Raw genomic sequence first — 22,011 nt, forward strand, 5'->3', positions numbered from 1 at the left:
AGCACCTTGATCAACTCACCAAGCACAGAAAGCACACCTGTCTGCACTCCCCAGGCTGAGGCCAGGCTCCGGCTCGGTTAAGCCTCCCCCGCCCCAGCAACGGACACGGAACGTCACCTTCTGCAGCGTGGCTGAGCTCCTAACTGTGCCACCCTCACGGAACGGAGCCTGGTGTGGGGAAGAGTAAGAAGCCCAGCGGGGGCGGCGCTGCAGGTGGGGCCGCTTCTAACCACAGGGCCTCCTCTGCCCCAGGCTCTCTTTGCAGCAGGGTCACACCTCAAAACAGGAAAGGGACAGGCGGGTGGACAAGATGGACAGGTGAGTGGACAGGGGTGGACAGCTGGGCGGACACGAGTGCACAGCTGGGTGGACAGAGTGGACAGGTGAGTGGACAGGTGGGTGGTCAGGGGTGGACAGCTGGGTGGATGGCAGGGGCAAGGGTGGATGAGGTGCACAGCTGGGTGGACAGAGTGGACAGGTGGGTGGACAGGGGTGAACAGCTGGGCAGACAGGAGTGGACAGGTGGGTGGACAGCTGGGTGCACAGGATGCTGCCTGCGGCCAGAGGCCCCTGCTCCTTCCTCGGTCTCCCTCGGATCCCATGCCTACATCACCCCCATCTCCCTTGCAGGAGGGAGAAACCCAGCAGCCTCCTACCATCGCGTAGTCAGTCAGTACGCACCAGTGGGTGAAATCCCACATTCACTCAAGAATAAAGACAGTGACAAACATCAAGTGGATTTACCGCTCCGGGCTGACCCTCTCTTGGTGAGCTCCATCTGCAGGTTGGCTGACCGCTGGCCCCGAGAGGTGGTGGTCACACAAAGGCGGCCTCACAGGGACCTTAACAGACAGTGACTGCAGAGCAGGCAGTCCCAGCAGGGCTGCAGAGGAGACAGGGCCAGGCTCCTCCAGGAGGAGCCCGTGGGGCTTCCTGGAGGAGGTGGATGAGAGAGTTGAGGGGAAGACTCACATTGCATTTTGTGTATTTTTTTTTTAAGCAGTAAAAACTAAAGGAGAAAATCTCTCATGTCCGCACTTTAAAATTTAATCAGATAAAGCCTTTACTAAGCTGCGGCTGCACAGCTCCGCCCTTTGGAGTAGGGCGGGGGGGGGGGGGGGGGGGGGGGTGGGCGCAGCTACAAAGGGGAACGAAGGAGAAGCAGGGGACAGGGCGCCCTGTGGGAAGGGGTTGCCTCACAGTGAGCAAAAGCGCAGGCCTCCAGTCTGCTTACCTGGAGCCAGAGGGGGTGCGGGGCAAAACACTGAGACACAGCCTCCGGGCGGGAGGACGCCGGCACACCCGCCGTTTGGCACCGAGTCAGTCAGTTCAGTCTCTCAGTCGTGTCCGACTCTTTGCAACCCCATGAATCGCAGCAGGCCAGGCCTCCCTGTCCATCACCAACTCCCGAAGTTTACTCAAACTCATGTCCACTGAGTTGGTGATGCCATCCAACCATCTCATCCTCTGTTGTCCCCTTCTCCTCCTGCCTTCAATCTTTCCCACCATCAGGGTCTTTTCCAATGAGTCAGCTCTTCACATCAGGAGGCCAGAGTACTGGAGTTTCAGCTTCAACATCAGTCCTTCCAATGAATATTCAGGACTGATTTCCTTTAGGTTGGACTGGTTGGATCTCCTTGCTGCCCCAGGGACTCTCAAGTCTTCTGCAACAGGCGCAGGTCAGCCTCAGTCAAGGCCTGGACACAGGCACTTACCAGCTGTGTGGTTTCAGTCTGGTCGCCCACCCACCACTGAGGGCTGCTCGCAGCTCGGCCAGAGACCCCAGGCCTCCCCATGACAGGTGGAAAGGGGTTCTCTGTCCTGCAGGAACCCCTTGGGGTCGGCTCCCAGGCCCAAGTTTAAACCAAGGCGGAGGTGGGATTGGCTGCAGAGGCTCTAAGATGAACCAGATGCAGTTTTAAACACTCGGCCTCAGAGCGCTAGAAATATTTGGGACGATCTCTGAAGTTTATCAAGCACTTGCTACGAGCCAGGAACTAAATACACACATTCCACACGCTACTCTGCTGGGCCACAATGACCCTGCAGAGCTCAGGAGGCCAGGGCGCATCCTCCGCCCACCTTGGTCATGAAAGGGTGAGCTGACAACGACCCTGCAGAGCTCAGCAGGTCTGGGCACGCCCTCCAAGCCACAGCCAAAGTGGGTGCTGACCTGGTGGCCTTGGGGGCCATCGTCTCTTAGGGCTCAGAGATGACCCTCCAGGAGAAGGAGTGAGCTCAGGCATGTCAGGATGGGCCTCGAAGGTCCGTGTGAGGATTAATGACAAGGCAGCACAGCCTGAACCGGCAGCTGCCAGTGGAGAGTGCCCGTCCGCGTGACAGGCAGTGGGCCGGACACCACACCCCTGCGAGCCCCGCGCTGAGGCCCTAGGGCAGCTGGGCCTCCAGGTCTGGGCAAAAGCCAGTCTGCTCCAGCCTGGAGCCGAGAACTTCCTTCCACGCGCTTTTCTGGGACGGGCTTCGGCAGAGCTTCTGTCCTCAGGACACTCAGGGTGGAAGGTTCTCACTGCTGTGATTTCGGGACCCTCCCGCCTTCAGAGCCCGTTTCCTGCCTGAATCCGAGCTGTGTCGACTGGGCCGTCCCCCGACCCTGCCGGGCCCCAGGGCCATGCAGGTGGTCACACTCCCAGCACCGGCCAAGGCGGCTTCTGCAGAGAAGGCCGGCAGCTGCTGGGCTGGCCCAAGCTGCTTCCTCGGAGAGAACCTCCTCGGGACCACCCCCGTGTGACACCCACACTTACCTGTCCTCCAGGTGCTGGGACGATGCCCACCAGACCGGGGCTCTGGCCCATGCTGCCCCTCCAGTCTCGCGTCCTGCCGGGCTCCCTTTTCTTCTCCCCCTCTTTCACCCCATGCGCTGGGGTGTCACTGCAGGATGAGGTCCACGCAGCCATCTGGTTCCTGGGGCTGCGGGGTGGAGAGACGGAACCAGGGTCAGCCTTGGCCACCGCGCCTCTAGAGGCAACAGATGGAGCAGCTGTGTCCCCTGCCCTCAGGTCGGAGCGCGGCAGCCTCTCGATTCCTGTCTAGGGAACAACACGGCCCTCAGGCCATCGAGTTCACTTAGTGAGTGAGGGCTTCCCCGGGGCTCAGCGGGTCAGGAGTCCTCCTGCAGTGCAGCAGACACAGGTGATGGATCCTTGGGTCGGGAAGATCCCCCGGAGAAGGAAATGGCACCCCACTCCAGTATTCTTACCTGGAGAATCCCATGGACAGAGGAGCCTGGCGGGCTACAGTCCGTGGGGTTGCAAGAGTCAGACACAACTGAGCGACTAAGCACGAAGTGACAGTTGAGATGATTTTTGATGACTGCGTCTAGAGGAAGACGAAACAAAGACCGATTTCGAAACCCCCGTCTGCGCAGTCCGCCAAGCTCGGGCGGCCTCAGGCGTGCCTGTCCTGAAGTCCTCCCTGGGGACGGAATCCTGCCGCTAGCCTGGCTCTGCCCTCCAGAGACGTTCCGAGCATGACCGACGCGTCTGTGAGCTCTGCTGCACAGTGTCCAGGCTTCACTGTCTCTGCAGCATCAGGAGGGTGTTGAGAGAGCCGGCCGTGTGGCTTCGCCACCCCTCCAGTGCCTGCTTCAGAGCTCCAGGTGGAATGAACCTCAGCACACGCCCGAAACTTCCGGACTATGGCTACCCACCCACATCTACCCTCCAACGGCCCCCACGGTCTTCCGTCTCCTGGGGTTTTACTTCCTAGGAAACCGCTGTCTATGATTTGGAACCACAATTGCAGAGGAAAGTCACAGAAACACGGCAGGATTATCTAATTTGCTTGCCAAGGACATGCTGCTCTTCTAAAATCCTCTTGTAGTTTTCTGCAAGCCAGTCACAGCCAAAATGTCAAAGTCTGTCTGAATAGTCTGAGAAGGACAGACCAGTGGGGACTTGAAGCTATCCCTCTGGGCGGCCGGCTTTGTGGCGCTCTGAACCGGGCAAGGACTGAAAGTGTGATTATGACACAGGACCCGCTCTGAGCAGAGATGCTCTGAGCTGTGCTTTCACAGGAGCGGGGCCTCTGATCACGGAAGGACTCAGGCAGATGGCTCCCGAGACGCAGCCATAATAAGGAACTGACTTCTAATCGGCCAAGAAGTCACTGCCCGCGGCGCACACGTAATGCACTCCAGACGCCGCTGGCACCGCCGGGCGCCAGGACTGAAGGTCAGTCTATTCGCAAGGGTCGTGCGGGCAGCCAGCCCCTAACCCCGTCCCTGCCCCCTCCAGCCTTCCCTCCGGCTCCTTCACCCACCGCAGGACAGCATTCTTTCCAACTTCAGCGTCTGCTTGAACCAATCATGAGTTCTCCTTCCACTGAACACATCACACAGAACCAGGTACAGACACAGTGAGAGGCATTAAGAAAATATGCTGTGCTTACTTCGTGGATCCAGAGGTGGACGCCTTTGGCCCTCTGTGCACCAGGAGTCCCAGGCTGGTGGGAAAGGAGGGCTGACCTGCTGTCTCACCCGCACGCGGCCTGTGGCCACGTCCCTGCCGGGCAGAGCAGGGCCTGAGGCTTCTCGTGGCCTCCGCTGGCTGGGGGCAGAGAGCGCAGCACCGAGGCCTGGGCCAGAGGCAGGCTGGGCCCTGCGGCTCCTGCACCCGGCCCTCGGCAGGACACAAGCTCAGGTGAGGCCATTGCAGGTGTTTCCTCATCCATGCACATGCCCCGGGGGGACACACGAGGGTCATTAGGTGCCAGGAACTGTCAACCGGACATGCGACTGCCTGTCACCTCCGCCACTGTGTGTGTCCTGGTCATCCCAGGAACAGCCTGAGTCTGAGAAATGAAGCCACGTAGAGAGAGTGTCCTGTGAGCCTGAGCAGACATCAGGGGACCGACCGCCACCGCAGGGCTGGCTGGCAGCCTGTCTGCGTTCAGGGAAGCAGAGGACAGTGTGCTGAGCGGGCAGCTGTGGTCCCGTGAGGACCCAGTCCCCCCGGACGCCCGCCTGATCCTGGAGCGGGTGGCTGGGCCGGACTCAACCCGTCCTCCTGACATCTGACCACACTCCTTGGGGCCCAGAGAGACGGCACCCAACTGGCATTCAGACCAGCTGGGCAGATGGCTCTCCTGGAAGGAGGGACTGAAATAAGAAAAACCTGAATGGACTTGCTCAGAAAGCCTGAGGAGACAGAGGGAAGAATCAGTGACTGGAAAGCTGAGCCAATAAGAACCACCAAGTCTGAACAACAGAGAAAAACCAGACCCGAAACCAGACCTCTCAGAATGTCAGGGACTGCAGGGCCACGGCTTCATGTCGTAGGATCCTGGAGGAGACGAGCATGAAGACAGAGCTACAAATGCTAAAGAAAACATAAATAAGGACAGGAACAGCTGAGAGTCTGCAAAAGGCCTTAAACCCACAAAATTAAGCTGAAAAAACAAATTCCAAAATGGGGAAATCCACACCAAAAAAACAGCAAAGTCAAACTTCTGAAAGCTGAAGACAAAATGAAATGATGTTTTAAGCATTTAAATCAACAAATTCAGAAAACCACTCACATTACAAATTGTCTCATGAGGAAGCAAGAAAGCCGAAAGGGCAGAGTCTGGCATTCTCAGACACTAAAGGAAGGGTCAGCTTAGAGGCCTGTATCCGCAACAACGGCTTCAGGTTGAGGGGAAACCAGAGCATCTCAGCTGAAGGGAAGCTGAGAAGACACGAAGCAGAAATCCTTCACTAGCATTAGCAGAGAGTCCAGCAACATGCGGGGACACCTGAAGTTCACGCCAGGAACAACTGAAGTTCACTCTCGGGATGCGAAGCTGTTTCAGTGTTTTTAAATCATCCAGTGTAGTTCACCGTATTAACGGACCAAAGAAGAAAAATTACATGGTCCTATGAGTAGGGACACTCACAGAAAACCATCTGACTGCAATCGGCACCTGTGCACGCGTGGTAAGACAGCACCAGGAGGAACCTCATGGACTGGGCGAGGTGGCAAGAGTCAAGCCCAACATAAAAAAAATCAACTGTCTGTATGTATCAGTAGAAATACACCTACATGTATATGATCAAGTCATTTTCAACAAAGGTGCCAAGATAACTCATTGAAGACAGGAATACCTCCCAGCAACTGTTGTACGACAGCTGGATATTCACGTGGAGAAAAAAAATCAGCAAAGGTCACCACTGACCCTTACCACACTGCACGCAAAAACTAACTCAAAATGGATCTTAGCCCTAAATGCTAAATTAAAAACTATGCAGGATTTCCAGGAGAAAAATGTGTAGTTTGGGTATACACAAAGATTTCTTTGGATCCTAAATGCACGAGCCATGAAAGAAACTTGATAAATGGGACTTCATCAAAATTTCAACACCTTTGCCTTTGGAAAAGCAACATTAAGGAAACAAAAAGGAAGTATATCAGAAAAGGAATATTTGTTTTTTCCCCTGAAAAGGTATTGATGTGATTTAGCAACACTAGCTGATGAAAAAATATTGACAACGGAAAATAAAAGGAAATATCCTTAACATGTTTTTGCCTTTTGGAAAGTCTCTTGAACATGTGCTACTTGCCAGGTTTATTCTCCTCTCTTGGCTGCACGTCCAAACTCATAAATCCTCCCCATGAAGACAAGCCTGCCTCCACCTGGACGCTGCCCAGATGTTTTTGCCCAACACATTTCAACATTTCTTTAGACTTAGAGATGAGCAAAGAGAAGGGGGTGGGGAGGGAAGTCTTACTGCATCACTGGGCCAACCGCCCAGTGCAAACCTTCCGCTGGGGTGGGTGGTGGGGGGAGGCGGGGAGAGGCGGAGACCCCCAGGCAGAGGGGTGATGCGCACGATGGACCCAGACAGGAGTCCCGGACCCTGAGCCCAGCTGGTCCTGGAGACCACTCTGGGCTTGTGCTGAGCAAGCTCGCATTGAGGGGCTTACTACTGAACATCCAATCCACAGGGCACAGAGCCCAGGTCAGGCTCCCAGACTGCGGCGCATGCGAACTAAAGCAGCTCAGACGTCAAGTCCGGGACAGGAGGTGACTGTGGACTTGGAGAGGCTCCTGATGGGAGATGAAGCAGGGGCGGAGCGGGGTCTCCAGGTGAAGCACACTTTCCTAGTGTCGTCAGGGCCTTGGCCGGAAGCCTCTGTATATCCACTGTACTCAGCAGTCTAGAAGTCCCACCTGATGCAGTAAGACCAAAACAGAAATAATAAGAGCTGGGACGCCAGAAGATGAAGGGAGGGTGGGGAAAGGAAACAAAGCTCTCACCACTTACGCCTGACGTCTCTAAGAATGTCTGTATTACGGTTTTACACGCATGGTCGGGGCCCTAGGAGGCAGGTTTGACCACTAACATTTTACAGACAAGGAGCCAAGGCTTTCAGAAGGTAATGAGAGGCATTGGGAAAGCTGAATATCCACCTCCAGAAGAATGAAATTGGACCCCTGTCTTATATCATACACCAACGTTAACTCAAACTGATAAAAACTGTAGAACTCTTAGAAAAAAACACAGAGGGAAAGCTCCTAGATACCGGTCTTGGCAAAGGTTTTGGGATTTGATAACCTAAAGCACAAGTGACAAAAGCCAAAATAAATCCAATTACATCAAAGTAAAAACTTCTGCACGGCAGAGGAATAATCAACAAAACACGAAGGCAACCTGCAGAACGGGGGATGGTTGCAAATCATGCATTTGGTAAGGGATATTGCTGTGAGGAACTCACACAACTCAACATCAAAACAAGTAATTTAATTTAAAAATGGGCAAAGGACCTGAATACACATCGTCCAGTGGTCAACAGGCACATGGAAAGATGCTCAGCATCATTAATCATCAGTGAAATGCAAGTCAAAACCACAGAAAGATATCTCCTCCCAGTCAGAATGGTTATTGTGAAAAAGGCAAGTGACAAGTGTTGGTGAGGATTGGGAGAAAGGGAAGCCTCCTGCACTGTTGGTGTGCATGGCATCGGCAAGACGTGGAGACAGCTCAGGTACCTGTGGATAGGTGCGCATCGCGTTATGGCTGTAAGTGCTGTGCATTGTAACACACACATGCTTATCACATATATCACATATTATTTATCCATGATTACCATAAGTATACACACATATGTATATTGGATAATTATGCATATGTAAAATGGATAAGCAGTCAGTCACATCCACATGGACAGTAGCCGTCCAGGCTCTTCCCTCCACGGAATTCTCCAGGCAAAAATACTGGAGTGGGTTGCCATTCCCTTCTCCAGGGGATCTTTCCAACCCAGGAATTGAACCTGGGTCTCTACTGCAGGCAAACCGTTTACCATCTGAGAAGGACTGATGCTGAAGCTCCATTACTTTGGCCACTTGATGCGAAGAGCTGACTCACTGGAAAAGACCCTGATGCTGGGAAAGATTGAAGGCAGGAGAAGGGGATGACAGAGGATGAGATGGTTGGATGGCATCACTGACTCAATGGACATGAGTTTGAGCAAGCTCCAGGAGTTGGTGATGGACAGGGAGGCCTGGCGTGATGCAGTCCATGGGGTTGCAAAGAGTCGGACATGATTTAGTGACTGAACAACAAACTGGATAATAATTATGCAGCCGTAAAGAAGAGGTAAATTCTGCCATTTTCTACAACGTGGATAAAACTTGAGACCATGAGACCATTATGCCAAGTAAAATAAGTCAGAGAAAGGAAAACACAGTATGATCTCACCTGTATGTGCAGATCTAAAGTGTCCAGCTCACAGAAACAGAGAGTGGAACGGCTTCCCCACAGGGGCTGGGCTTTCAGGAGATGTTGGTCACGGGATACAAGCTTTCTGTTATAAGATGGATAAGTCCGAGGGTCTGATGGGCAGCCCACAGCAGCACCCGCAGTTAACAACACTGTGCTGAATATGTGAAGTTTGCTGAGTAAATGTTAAATGTTCTTAGCACGTTCGGAACAATGTGGTCACGATGTGAGGTGACACAGGTCAGCTGGCCTTAGTGGTGACCCTTTTACAGGAGACACATGTGTTGAGTCACCACGCTGTACACCTTAAACTTACACACTGTTGTTAATTGTATCTTAATAAAGCTCAGGGGGAAAAGCCCTGGACCCAGCAAATGGTGCGTTAAGCATGTAAACACAGGTCTGGTTGACTCCAGAGTCAGAGCTTCAAGTCAAAAAGCTCCCAAACACCCAAAGGAATGGACTCACAATTAGTAAAACAAAAACGAAACGACAGTGATGGGCAATAAAATGACCATACAAACCCCATAGCCTTCCCAGATGCTAGACGTAACCAGTTAGCCAGGAACGGCGAGGGCAGAGGAGCCATTTAAAATAGCAACACAGTCCATTAAACCTCAGGACCAATCAGGTCAAGGAATGTGACACAGCTTACGCTTTGCCAGGGAAAGATTGAGCGGCGAGAGACGCAGATGCAGCACCAAAAGCGGAGCCGAGACGGGAGAAAAGAAAAAGAAGAAAAGACGCATGGAAATAGAAAAGCCCGCGGCGCACACATGTGTAGAGCAGGCAAAAATACAGACCCCCATCGCAGGGTGTGAGAAAGCGTGTGCCTGGAGGAGCACCACGTGCTCGGAGCCCTTTTATTGGTTGAGATGTTTGGTCTGATAAGTGAAAAGCGTGGGGGAAGCAGGGAGCCGTGGTGGTGGTAACCCACCACAGATGCTCCGTTGTGGCCAAACGTGCACCGCAGCTCATGCGTGTCCAGGCGTCTGTGCCTGACGTGAAACCTGCAGTGAACGGGTGACCAGTTGTAGATGCCCATGGTCTGGTACCAGCCAGATCGGTTCTCATTTCCACTTCGGAAATACCATGAAGCCTTTAGGACAATATTTCAGAGGAGTTTTTAGTAAACTTGAAAAGTGCTAACAATACTGCTAAGTGGAAAAAGCAGGTTGCAGAAGCAAGCGGATAGCCCAAACACTTTTTTTGCGAAATGTATATGTTGATATGGGGTTTCCAGGGTGGCTCAGTGGTAAAGAATCCCCCTGCCAATACAGGAGACTCGGGTTTGAGCCCTGGATTGGGAAGATCCCCTCAGTAGGAAATGGTAACCCACCTGTCTTCTTGCCTGGAAAATCCCAGGACAGAGGAGCCTAGCGGGCTACATTCGTGGGGTCGCAGCGTTGGGCGTGACTGAGCACGCGCACGGGTGTGTGCATGCTGCTGTGACGGGCATTTTCACACGTCTGAATGTGTGTCAAGATACCAAGTGTGAGCGAAAGTCTTAACAGCGGTGATCTCTCAATGATTTTATTTCCTTATTTGTATTTTTCTTGTGTTTTTCAAATGGTGTTCAGTGCACATGAATTTGGATGGCATCACCGACTCAGTGGACCTGAGTTTGAGCAAATTCTGGGAGACAGTGAAGGACAGGGAAGCCAGCCATGCTGGAGTCCATGGGGTCACCAAGATCCGGATCCGACTTAGCGACTGAACAGCAGTCCATGTGCCAGACGTGCCCCAGCACAAGTCCTATTACTGCAGACATGTACTTGGGATAAGAAATTACCTACTACAGCCAGCTTTCCTTCCCAACATTTTAGGTGGGACTTGCCTGTATTTTTTTGATCGATGATTTCCCCACGAAAACGAGGAGGATGACACCAACGTGGACATGCTGCAGCCGGGTTTCTGTCCGAGGGGCGGGGGCAGGGGATTTTCTCTGTGACTGCCCTCGGCCTCGCACCCCGCTCTTCTCATTCTGTGCTACCCCTGCTTTCCAGAGGAAGGCCGTGACCCATCTCCTCCGGTCTCACAGTGTGCAGGAAGTCTACCAGGAGTTTGAGATGGTCCGTAGATGGATACGTTTTATTTTAAAAGTTGCTAATTATTTCAGTGTATTGTAGAAAAAATGTGCAGCAGGTACCACAAAGTTGATTTTATAGATATATTTTCAGGTGGCACTGGATGTATTTAAAATTTTAATCTATTAAAGGTGCATGAGGTAAATACTAAAAATATTATTATTTTCTAGATATGGCAGATACTCAGATATGGCAAAACTTTGGAATTAGCATGCAAAGGACTGAAATTTGAGAAACACTTATGTATGAACCAACGCTTGGGCTCATGTCATAAATACCGTTATGTTGCATCTGTGTTTCCATTGCTTGTAAATATCTTGAAATACCTTTGCACACTGCTTTCTATATATGCACCACTTGTTCTGAAACAGAATAAAACCCCACCTCAGCAACATAAGTGGGTTCCAGGGAATCCAAACAGGCAGATCATGGACTACGTTTCTGCGAGGTTGAATGACCAGGGCAAAGCTGGGACAAACCTCTGGCTACACCTGACAGATGCCACCTTCTGGTAATGGTCCATCTTGCTCTGGCTTCACATCTAAGTGGACGGCTCTTGTGGTTACTGGGACTTCTAGTCAGAAATTCCTTTTCCAAAGAGGTTGGACTGGGAGGAACTGGGCACCCAAGTGAGTGGAGCTCTGTGGGCAGAAGCGGGGAAGGTGAGGGCCCGGGAGGGTCTGCCCGGGAGAAGCGAGAGTGATGCCTCAGACGCGTCCCTTTGAGGTTCCGGCCGGGGACATGCAGCAGAGAGGGACCCACAGCAGAGAGGGACGCACTGGAAGTGCTTACTTGACATCCCCCAAGCATTTTCGATTCAGAAGTCTGGAGGGGTGAGGGCTCAGACAGCCCCTCTCGTTTCCTCATGGGCGTTTCTATGATCCTTTCTCCTTTCTTCAAATATAAAATTTGACAAGTAGGTGCCTGGGGTTGCAGATGGGGGTGGAGTCTCCCTTTCAACATTGCTTTGGGGCAAGGTTGGCTATAGTATCCTTGCCAAGATTTACTTTCGGAATTTTCTGGAACTAGCTTCTGAATCGGTTTCCACATTGCTGATAAGGGCTTGAACGTCATGTGTGGGTTGACATGTGGATCTGACTGCTTATTAACTATCTGATCTTGTGCAAGACACCCAGTTGCTGGATGCCTCAGTCTCCTTATTTGTACACTTGATACGAGACGCCTCTCCTGGGGGATTGCTGTGGGCTTAGACAAGACAGCACACGCATCACATCCCGCCAGTTCAGTTCAGTCGTCAGTCGTGTCCGACTCTGCGACCCCATGGACCACAGCAAGCCAGGCTCCCTGTCCTTCACCAACTCCCGGAGTCCACCCAAACTCATGTCCATCGAGTCAGTGATGCCATCCAGCCATCTCATCCTCTGTCATCCCCTTCTCCTCCTGCCCCCAACCCCTCCCAGCATCAGAGTCTTTTCCAATGAGTCAACTCTTCGCATGAGGTGGCCAAAGTACTGGAGTTTCAGCTTCAGCATCATTCCCTCCAAAGAAATCCCAGGGCTGATCTCCTTCAGAATGGACTGGTTGGATCTCCTTGCAGTCCAAGGGACTCTCAAGAGTCTTCTCCAACACCACAGTTCAAAAGCATCAATTCTTTGGCACTCAGCCTTCTTCACAGTCCAACTCTCACATCCATACATGACCACTGGAAAAACCATAGCCTTGACTAGACAAAACTTTGTTGGCAAAGTAATGTCTCTGCTTTTAAATATGCTATCTAGGTTGGTCATAACTTTCCTTCCAAGGAGCAAGCGTCTTTTAATTTCATGGCTGCAGTCACCATCTGCAGTGATTTTGGAGCCCAGAAAAATAAAGTCTGACACTGTTTCCACTGTTTCCCCATCTATTTCCCATGAAGTAATGGGACCGGATGCCATGATCTTCATTTTCTGAATGTTGAGCTTTAAGCCAACTTTTTCACTCTCTACTTTCACCTTCATCAAGAGGCTTTTGAGTTCCTCTTCACTTTCTGCCATAAGGGTGGTGTCATCTGCATATCTGAGGTTATTGATATTTCTCCCGGCAATCTTGATTCCAGCTTGTGCTTCTTCCAGTCCGGCGTTTCTCATGATGTACTCTGCATATAAGTTAAATAAACAGGGTGACAATATACAGCCTTGACGTACTCCTTTTCCTATTTGGAACCAGTCTGTTGTTCCATGTCCAGTTCTAACTGTTGCTTCCTGACCTGCATACAGATTTCTCAAGAGGCATGTCAGGTGGTCTGGTATTCCCATCTCTTTCAGAATTTTCCACAGTTTATTGTGATCCACACAGTCAAAGGCTTTGGCATAGTCAATAAAGCAGAAATAGATGTTTTTTCTGGAACTCTTTTGCTTTTTCCATGATCCAGTGGATGTTGGCAATTTGATCTCTGGTTCCTCTTCCTTTTCTAAAACCAGCTTGAACATCAGGAAGTTCACGGTTCACATATTGCTGAAGCCTGGCTTGGAGAATTTTGAGCATTACTTTACTAACGTGTGAGATGAGTGCAATTGTGCAGTAGTTTGAGCATTCTTTGGCATTGCCTTTCTTTGGGATCGGAATGAAAACTGACATTTTCCAGTCCTGTGGCCACTGCTGAGTTTTCCAAATTTGCTGGCATATTGAGTGCAGCACTTTCACAGCATCATCTTTCAGGGTTTGGAATAGCTCAACTGGAATTCCATCACCTCCACTAGCTTTGTTCATAGTGATGCTTTCTAAGGCCCACTTGACTTCACATTCCAAGATGTCTGGCTCTAGGTCAGTGATCACACCATCGTGATTATCTGGGTCATGAAGATCTTTTTTGTACAGTTCTTCTGTGTATTCTTGCCAGCTCTTCTTAATATCTTCTGCTTCTATTAGGTCCATACCATTTCTGTCCTTTATCGAGCCCATCTTTGCATGAAATGTTCCAGCAATTACTGTCGCGATCATTTTGTTATTCTGGCTCCTCCACTGCGACTACCCTCATATCTACAGGTGAAAACCTTCAGATCCTACCAGTTCCTTTGGGGACATCATCTTTCTGTACTTCTGTACTTCTCAGTGCTTCTGGAACCCGCATTTTTCCTTGCTCTCTTAAAACATCTATTGCAATTATAAGCATGGTATTTGAATACCAGTGACCTGTCTCACGTTTACAAACCTTGACTTTTCTCTCCCTTTAAAATAGTGTAAATTCATCAGAGCTTGAGCAACAGCATGAGTTTGGAGGCCTCCTGCTCAGCACATGGTCTCTGTGAAGATTCTTTCCTTCCTCCCCCCAGGTGCCCCACCTCAGGTATTGGTAATTGGACAGGGATGGTCTTTTTCTCCAAATGCCTCATTATTTTTGGAGTCTCGTGCTGGACTTTTATTGTTTTTTATTGGGGGTAGTATTATTGGGGCTTCCCTGGTAGCTCAGACGGTAAAGCATCTGCCTGCAATGCTGAAGACCCAGGTTCAATCCCTGGGTCAGGAAGATCCCCTGGAGAAGGAAATGGCAACCCACTCCAGTACTCTTGTGTGGAAAATCCCATGGACAGAGGAGCCTGGTAGGCTACCGTCCATGGGGTCGCAAAGAGTTGCACACGACTGAGCGACTTTACTTACTTATTTATTATTATTATTGGTGGTTTCATAGGTGTCTCAGCGGTAAAGAATCCACGTGCCAACACAGGAGACATGAGTTTGATCCCTGGGTCAAGAAGATCCCTGGAGGAGGAAATGGCAACCCACTTCAGTATTCTTGCCTGGTAAATCCTGTGGACAGAGGAGCCTTGTGGGCTGCAGTCCATGGGGTGGCAAAGAGTCAGACACTCCTGACAGGCGACTGAGCACGCATGCACACATTTGGGGTATTATCCTGGCTTCATCTGAGCATTTTTCCCAAGACTAGCTCTCCTTCTGGCCATTTTCCTGGGTCTGTTTCTTTCAGAAAATGCTCCAATAAGGCCCTGATAACCCACGTCACCAACAAAGGTCCTCTGCCTTTGCCAGGAGGCTTATTTGGGGAAAGTGAGCACAACGCCACGTGTGCACTTCCCCAGAGAGGCAAACACTCAGACACTCGGACAGACTGTCTTTGGAGACTCCCAGGCCCTGTGGTGGCAGGCTGCCGGGCCACCAGCGGCAACCTCACAGGGAAGGCATGCGGCAAGACAATGGAGCTGTGAGCGAATGATTCACGCCTCTTCCAGGAACACTGGGAACAGACCGAGCACAGTAATTCCCCCGTGAAGGCTGCACTGGGCGGCAGCGACCTGCCAGCGCTGCGTGCCTTCCAGCCTGTTTCCGAATCTGCCTGGGGGTGGGGGCGCGGGGTCTCCGAAGACACGGGTCGGGCAGCCCGCCCGCAGGCCCCGCCCACTGCCCCCCGCCTCGGTGCCCCGAGTCCGCTCCAGGAATTTCCCGCGCGTCGGGAAAGGGCCACAACATCGGGAAAGGGCCACAACAGGAATCGCGTGTACTCCAACAGAGAACACTCACGACCTGAAGCCATCGTAAAATGCTCATCACAGGGAAAGCGGGAAAGCAGAAACACAAATGAAAAAAAGAAGGAATCACCCAGAGAAAACTGCAGTGAACATTTCTGCCACGTTTTCTTTGAGAGATTTTATATCATGTTGTTGTTTAGTTGCTAACTCAAGTGTGACTCTTTGCTACCCCATGGACTAAAGCCCACCAGGCTCCTCTGTCCATGGATTCTCCAGGCAAGAATGAAGGAATGGGTTGCCATTTCCTCCTCCAGGGGATCTTCCCAATCCAGGGACCAAACTCGTGTCTCCTACATTGGCAGGTGGGTTCTTTATTGCTGAGCCACCAAGGAAGCCCATCATAGTTCAAGAAAAATACAGTTGTTCCTATTCATCATAGGTACAACCTTATTATGACACAGAACATGTGACCGCCACTCGTGGATGAACAGACGAATGTCATTAACTCTGGATCAGCACCTAGTGTTCACTGCTTTACCTGCATCCATCAACAGGACCCACCAAGGGTCAACTAATAACCTCCCACTTGCACACTTGAGTTGTTTGTATTTTTCACAATTATCCATCATGCTGTCCTGTAATGAATAACTCGGGGCACAAAGATATAAATGTCTTTACAACTTTTGATGTCTGGTGTTTTTAATTAAACAAAATCTATTCAAATATTGAAACACTGGCATTTTGTTGGAGAGTTTTGGAGAAAAGTTTATTTTTCTACCCTGAGGAGCTGTGCAAAAAATGTTAAAGCATGCATTACCTAGAGTTTGAGAAGAGTCCACCAAGAGAGTTACAATTTTTTCCCTATTCATGCAGCACCTGCTATTTCAGCCAGTATCCTGGGTGCTGGAAAACGTGCAGAGGCAGCTTGGAGTCCTCAGCGCACATGAAGTCCTCCCCTGGAAGTCAGAGCCCATGAGTGGGGGTGGGGACCCATCCTGAAGAGTCACCTGCTGGGTGGGGGGCGGGGGCCTGCAGACCTGAGGTCCTGGGGCAGGAAAAGTTCCCGCCATAGAGAACAAAGCACTCACAGGACATGCGGCAGCATTCTCGTCTCTTTCTTGGAAACTTGGCTCTAATTATTGATTTTTCATTGCTTCCCGTACAGCTTGATATATTTTGCTTCCTGAAACCACCCTGCAGGTTTCACAGGCAGGAGAAAAGAGTGGCCGCCACCGAGGGTGGGGTGCGAGGCTGTGGGGGCGGCCGGGCACCTGGTCACTGGAGATGCTGAGACCTTCAGGGCCAACTCGGCCAGAGGGGGAGGCTCTGCCTGTGGTCCCTAAACTCAGAGCACTGCTTTCTTCTTCCTTCAGTCTGTGGGTGGTTACAATATAGCTTATTTCTGCTTTGTTGGAGCCTGAGGTCCAGTTAGCAATGATGTATTCTTACTCCACACCCTTTCAAGTTTGAAATAAGAACCTCAGGCCCACAGGAGCCAAAAGCCTTTGTTGTGTTGACGGTTCAAAGCCTCTAAGCTCCTGCTGTGCTGCAGGGAAAAGGACATCTCAGCGACAGGAATCTGCTTGTAGACCGGGCCAGGGGATTCGGAGCATCCTGTAGCTGTTTCTGGAGCTCCCACCCTGGACCCTGGCCTGTCTGGACGGTGACTCTGGTGACTCTGAGCCCTGGTCACCACCAGCCGTGGGTGGACCTCGTGATCGAGCCTGAGCCCCCCACGTGTCCTGTGTTCTCTGCATTCGCTGGGAACCACCTGCTGGCCCTTTGGGCGAGCGCTGCTGGGGTCCCCCCGCAGCCCCAGCCCCTCCCCAGGAAACCGGGGACTCGTCCACATGTGGCCCAACAACAGAAGCTCAGCGTCTCCATCCGGATGCTCTGAAATGGGAGGACGGTGACTCAGCATCCCAAAGGGCCACCTTCCCTCCTGAGCCAGGACGACGAGGATGGCTCCACAGGCGGGGGCCACACTCAGCAAGCGCTCACACTCGCCAAGTTCAAGAGCAGAGCCGCGCCTGCGAAGGAAGCCGCAGGACCCTTGCTCCCCAGTGGGCTGTGGGGAGTCATTGAAAGGGGGCGAAGACTACATTGTTGCTGTGGTTTAGTCACTAAGTGGTGTGGGGCTCTTTTGCAACCCCGTGGACAGTATCCCTCCAGGCTCCTCTGTCCATGGGATTTCCAAGAATACTGGAGTGGGTTGCCATCTCTTTCTCCAGGGGATCTTCTCGACCAGGGACTGAACCCCAGTCCCTGCATTTGCAGGTGGATTCTTTACCACTGAACCATCGGGTAAACATGAAGGCTACAAAGGATGATCAATTTATCAATGCTGCTCCTGCTGCTGCTGCTGCTAAGTCGCTTCAGTCGTGTCCGACTCCGTGCGACCCCAGAGACGGCAGCCCACCAGGCTCCCCCGTCCCTGGGATTTCCCACTGGAGTGGGTTGCCATTTCCTTCTCCAGTGCATGAAAGTGTAAAGTGAAAGTGAAGTTGCTCAGTTGTGTCTGACTCCTAGCGACGCCATGGACTGCAGCCCACCAGGCTCCTCCGTCCATGGGATTTTCCAGGCAAGAGTACTGGAGTGGGGTGCCACTGCCTTCTCTGATCAATGCTTTATAATCCATTATATGCAAGTTTTACCTCCCAATTCTCCACACCCATCAGGATGCACGGTCTAGGAGCAGTGTCCTGCCTGGGCTTAACCAAACTGCCCAAGAGGACCCAGCTAAGGGCTTGGATTCTCTTCTCTGGTTGGCCCTCTCATCCAAAACCAGATTCTGCTTAAAGTTCCAAATTGTCAGAGTTATTCTTTGGAACAATTTCCCTCCACACAGCCTCTTCCTCATACTCTTTGCTTTACTTCTGCCCCAACTCTTAATAGTTAAAATGTCTGATAACCTCAAAAATAACTTTTCCAGCCAAATAAATCTCTAAACCTTCAATCACTGCTGTTTGCATGTTTGAAGACTGTCTCTCAGCAGCAAAGACCCCGCAAGGTGCATCAGGGTGGAGCCTTTGACTTTGTCCCAGTGGACAGGCCCCACCAGCCTGGAGCCCAGCTCCACTTAACCGACAGGCTCCCCTCCCACACAGCAAAGAGCTGCATAATTTTTGCAGGTCCTTCACTGAGTGGACAGCAACTGAGTCTGCATTCCCACGTCTACTGTGTTGGAATCCATGAGTGGGCTGGGGCCACCTGCTCCCTTGCAGCAGGTGGTGGTCCTGCACCATGAATAACTGCGTCTCCCAGTTAACTGCATGCCTTGTGCGTGGGTCAGGCACCACAATCAGCCAGCTGCCACAGACGGGGACCTGACCCATGCTGACCCTCTGGGGTGCCGGCACTGCGAGGATCAGCGTTCCCCCAGGCTCCGCCCATCAGCCAAGCCGACTGCTCTCTACCTCTCACCTCTCGGCACAGTACCCTTCTCCCACCACAAAAGCGCAGGTAGAGGGAAGGAACGTCCTTGCTGCCAGCCAACTCTCTGAGGCAGGAGCCTTCCTACTGCTTCCAACTTTCCCATCTGAATCCAATTGGTGCATCTCAGATGGTAATACGTGATTCCGCAATCAACTCCAGAGTCTTGTCAGGGCGTCCTGAAGCCAAATCTGGTGAAGGATGACCTGCCTTAGGTCATCCAAGGACGTTCAGCTGTCTCAGGCCACAAGGACACTCGTTTAAGAACAATGCCTCCTACAAGGCAGATCAGACCCGAAACCACAGACGTCTGTGCTGCCGGCGGCTCTTCTAAACCAGTCGCCAGGAGATGGGTCCTGAGGACCCGCAGAGCTCTGACGTCAGACAGGGTTTTCAGCTAGAAAAGGGGACGAGGGTAGCCCTGGAGCCTGCAAACCTGATTCGACTCTGGCCTCACAAAGTTTTTAGCTCTGAGACCTTGAATAACTTATTTAACTTGATGTCAGATACTTCATCTGTGAAACAGGTATAGCAACACTTAAAAGAAAAGGCTAACACTGAGGAGTCAAAATAAGATATTTAAGTGATAAATCATTGAATACACTATCCATCCGGGTAAAGCAAAATTCCTACACTTTATTCTTCATCCCATGTATTAGAATACATTTCAGATGAAGCAAGGATTGGATTTAAAAGAAGAAAGGAAAGAAGGGAAGCAACAGACAGAAATATGGTTTTTCTGCTGTCACGTTTCTACAGCTCTACAATCTTGAAAGGAAAACAGGGAAACCTGGTCACCTCTCTGGACACAAATCCAGAGAACTGGAGAAAAGGCTAATACAATTAATAGCATCATTTTGAACTCTGTCAGATGATACACGTACAGCCGGGGGCTTCCCAGGTGGTGCTAGTGGTAAAGAGACGTGGGTCCCATCCCTGGGTCGGGAAGGTCCCGGGGGGAAGCGAACGGCAACCCTCACCAGTCTCGCCTGGGAAATCCCAAGGACAGAGGAGCTTGCTGGGCTAGAGTCGGCTGGGACACAGAGTCAGACGCGATTGAAGCAACTTAGCATGCCCACACGCATCCTTACACCCAACAATAATACTTTACATTTGTTATATGTATGGACAGAACTCTCACACACAAGCAGCCTTTTGAAATAAACATAATAAAGAAAAATGGGGGAAGTTTTCTGTACACTTGACCAAAGAGCAGTCATTTCCTTCAAGTATAAAAGGTATAGAGGAGAACAGGCTCCACTGCATGGCAGTAGCTCCCCATGAGCCCGTCTTTCCTAACATAACGAGGATAAATTCCAGACAGCATAACACCAAGTGCTCGCAGGTACCAGAGCGCGACAGAGAGCAGGCACCTGCTGGACCCTTGTGAAGACGGAGCTGTTCTCTGGCTCTGTCATCCCCGGCGCCCAGCCTCCGCTGCCCCAGCCCCCGCCGGCCTCCGCGCCCGGCCCCCGCTGCCCTCCACACCCAGGCCCCTGCCGCCCTGGCCCGCTGCCCTCTGCGCCCCGGCCCCCGCCGCCCCAGCCCGTCGCCCTCCGCGCCCCAGCCTCCGCCGGCCTCAGCGCCCCGGCCCCCACCGCCCCAGCTCGCCGCCCTCCGTGCACCGGCCTCCGCTGGCCTCCGCTGCCCTCAGAGCCCCGGCTGCGACGCTGTCCACAATGTTACCGCTGGAGGGGAATGCAGAAGAGGGCACAGCAGTCTCTCTGCTTTACTGTTTACAACTGAGCCTGAATCTTCAATTACCTCAAAGATTAAAAATTTAATTAAAAATCAATTTCTGTTGTTTATAGGATTATAGAAAAAATTAATCCATACGGTCACTGAGATGTGTGGAGACACATGTACAGAAAGCCTTTGACAAAATTCGACATTCATGATTTTAAAAACCCAGCAAACTAGATGAACCCACATTAGAAGAACTCAGCAAAATAGAGGATAGTTGCTTCAGTTGATAAAGGGCATTTAAAGAATCTACACTTAATATAATGGTTACAGTGAAACAGCAAACAGTTTTCTCTTAAGATGGGAGACAAGGCGAGACTCGGCTGCTGCTGCTGAGTCGCGTCCGTCGTGCCCGACTCTGTGCGACCCCAGAGACGGCAGCCCACCAGGCTCCCCCGTCCCTGGGATTCTCCAGGCAAGAACACTGGAGTGGGGTGCCATTATTGCTCCCTAATTCCCCAGCACGGGGTGGAGGGGCAGCTGCTGCAGTATTTCAGGAAAGATGACAAGCATCTCGGCAGATGCCAGAGGCCAGCGGTCCGCTCATCTCAGCTCCTCAAGCTGACACACCGCTTCTAGCTGTCCTCAAGTCCAAGGCAGATAAAAGGCTGGGCTAATGGATGCGCGTCCTATGAGTTCCCTTCCCCTGAAACATGAAAGGGCTTGGTGAGCAGAGCTCCTGCGTGCCACACTGACCCTCTGGTCAGTGAACCGGCTGGCAGCAAGCTTGTCCTGCTGACGACCCCTTCGTCCTCAGCCGAAGCCCTCACCTTGACCATGTGAGAGGCGCGTCCATGGGCTGTGGCTGGGCTCCAGTGCTCATGGGGTAAGCCGGTCAGACTCAGGAGCCACAAGGGGCTCCTTCGGGTAAGTCACTTTGGAGACGCCCGAGGTCTCCCCCGGACCCCTGCCTCCAGCACCAGCCTCAGTCCCCACTCAGGGCACATGCCCCATGCATCCTCTCAGGCTGCAGCTGGAGCGGCCCCCGCAGGCTCATCTCCTCCCCCAGGCCCACCCCAGGTGGGAGGAAGCCGCCTCCCCCAGAGCCACCTCTCACACCACTGTCAGGAACCACACTCCAGGTGTGTCATCTGGACAATTTATTGGCTAAGATCTGCCCCATTAAAGAAGGTAAGTTCTTTGCAAAAGGCCCTATATTTAAATTTTTAATTTATTTTGTGCCTCTCATCTCCACATCTCCCATGGTTCCTGGAGGACGATGATGTGAACTTGGTAAATAATCGTCAACTCAATGAATGGACGCAGGAAGCCCGGGAGAGGGTCCAGGTGAGGACGGGGTTGGGGCTGCAGGACTTGGGGGGCACAGCTGACGGGCCCCGAGCCTCTCACACGTGATCCCCCAGGGAGAGGCGGTAGCAGCTGCACCATGACCCTGACCCCCAAGTCCCCGAGCCCACCCCCCCCCGGAGCACGGGTGGATCCAGGGCCCAGAATCCCATCTCTAGATGGCCACGATGCGGGGGCAGCCCCAGCGCATGAATGTCTGTCTGAAAGGTCACTTCTCACAGGAACTATGGCTGCATGTCTTATCAGCACACAACTGTTTATCAGGACATTGCTTCGAACCATTCACGCTGGCACAGACTCTCAG

The 22,011-nt window shown here is 52.0% G+C and overlaps 1 long non-coding RNA gene across 2 annotated transcripts in view; it reads right to left on the reverse strand.

Annotated features, from left to right (window-relative positions):
• Window positions 1-1,540: 1,540 nt before the first annotated feature.
• The window catches only part of LOC112578379, a 29,601-nt gene continuing 9,130 nt past the window's right edge, over window positions 1,541-22,011 (reverse strand). Inside the window, exons 2-4 of one of the 2 annotated variants that reach the window (XR_006543936.2) lie at window positions 3,218-3,336; window positions 2,763-2,928; window positions 1,541-2,669 (exon numbers count right to left, since the gene is read on the reverse strand). This is a non-coding gene — a long non-coding RNA (uncharacterized LOC112578379). Of the gene's footprint in view, window positions 2,929-3,217; window positions 3,337-22,011 lie in introns of both variants that reach the window. The other variant, XR_003102616.3, reaches the window with a different exon arrangement.

Source organism: Bubalus bubalis, chromosome 13 (assembly GCF_019923935.1).
Source record: "Bubalus bubalis isolate 160015118507 breed Murrah chromosome 13, NDDB_SH_1, whole genome shotgun sequence".
NCBI lineage: Eukaryota > Metazoa > Chordata > Mammalia > Artiodactyla > Bovidae > Bubalus > Bubalus bubalis.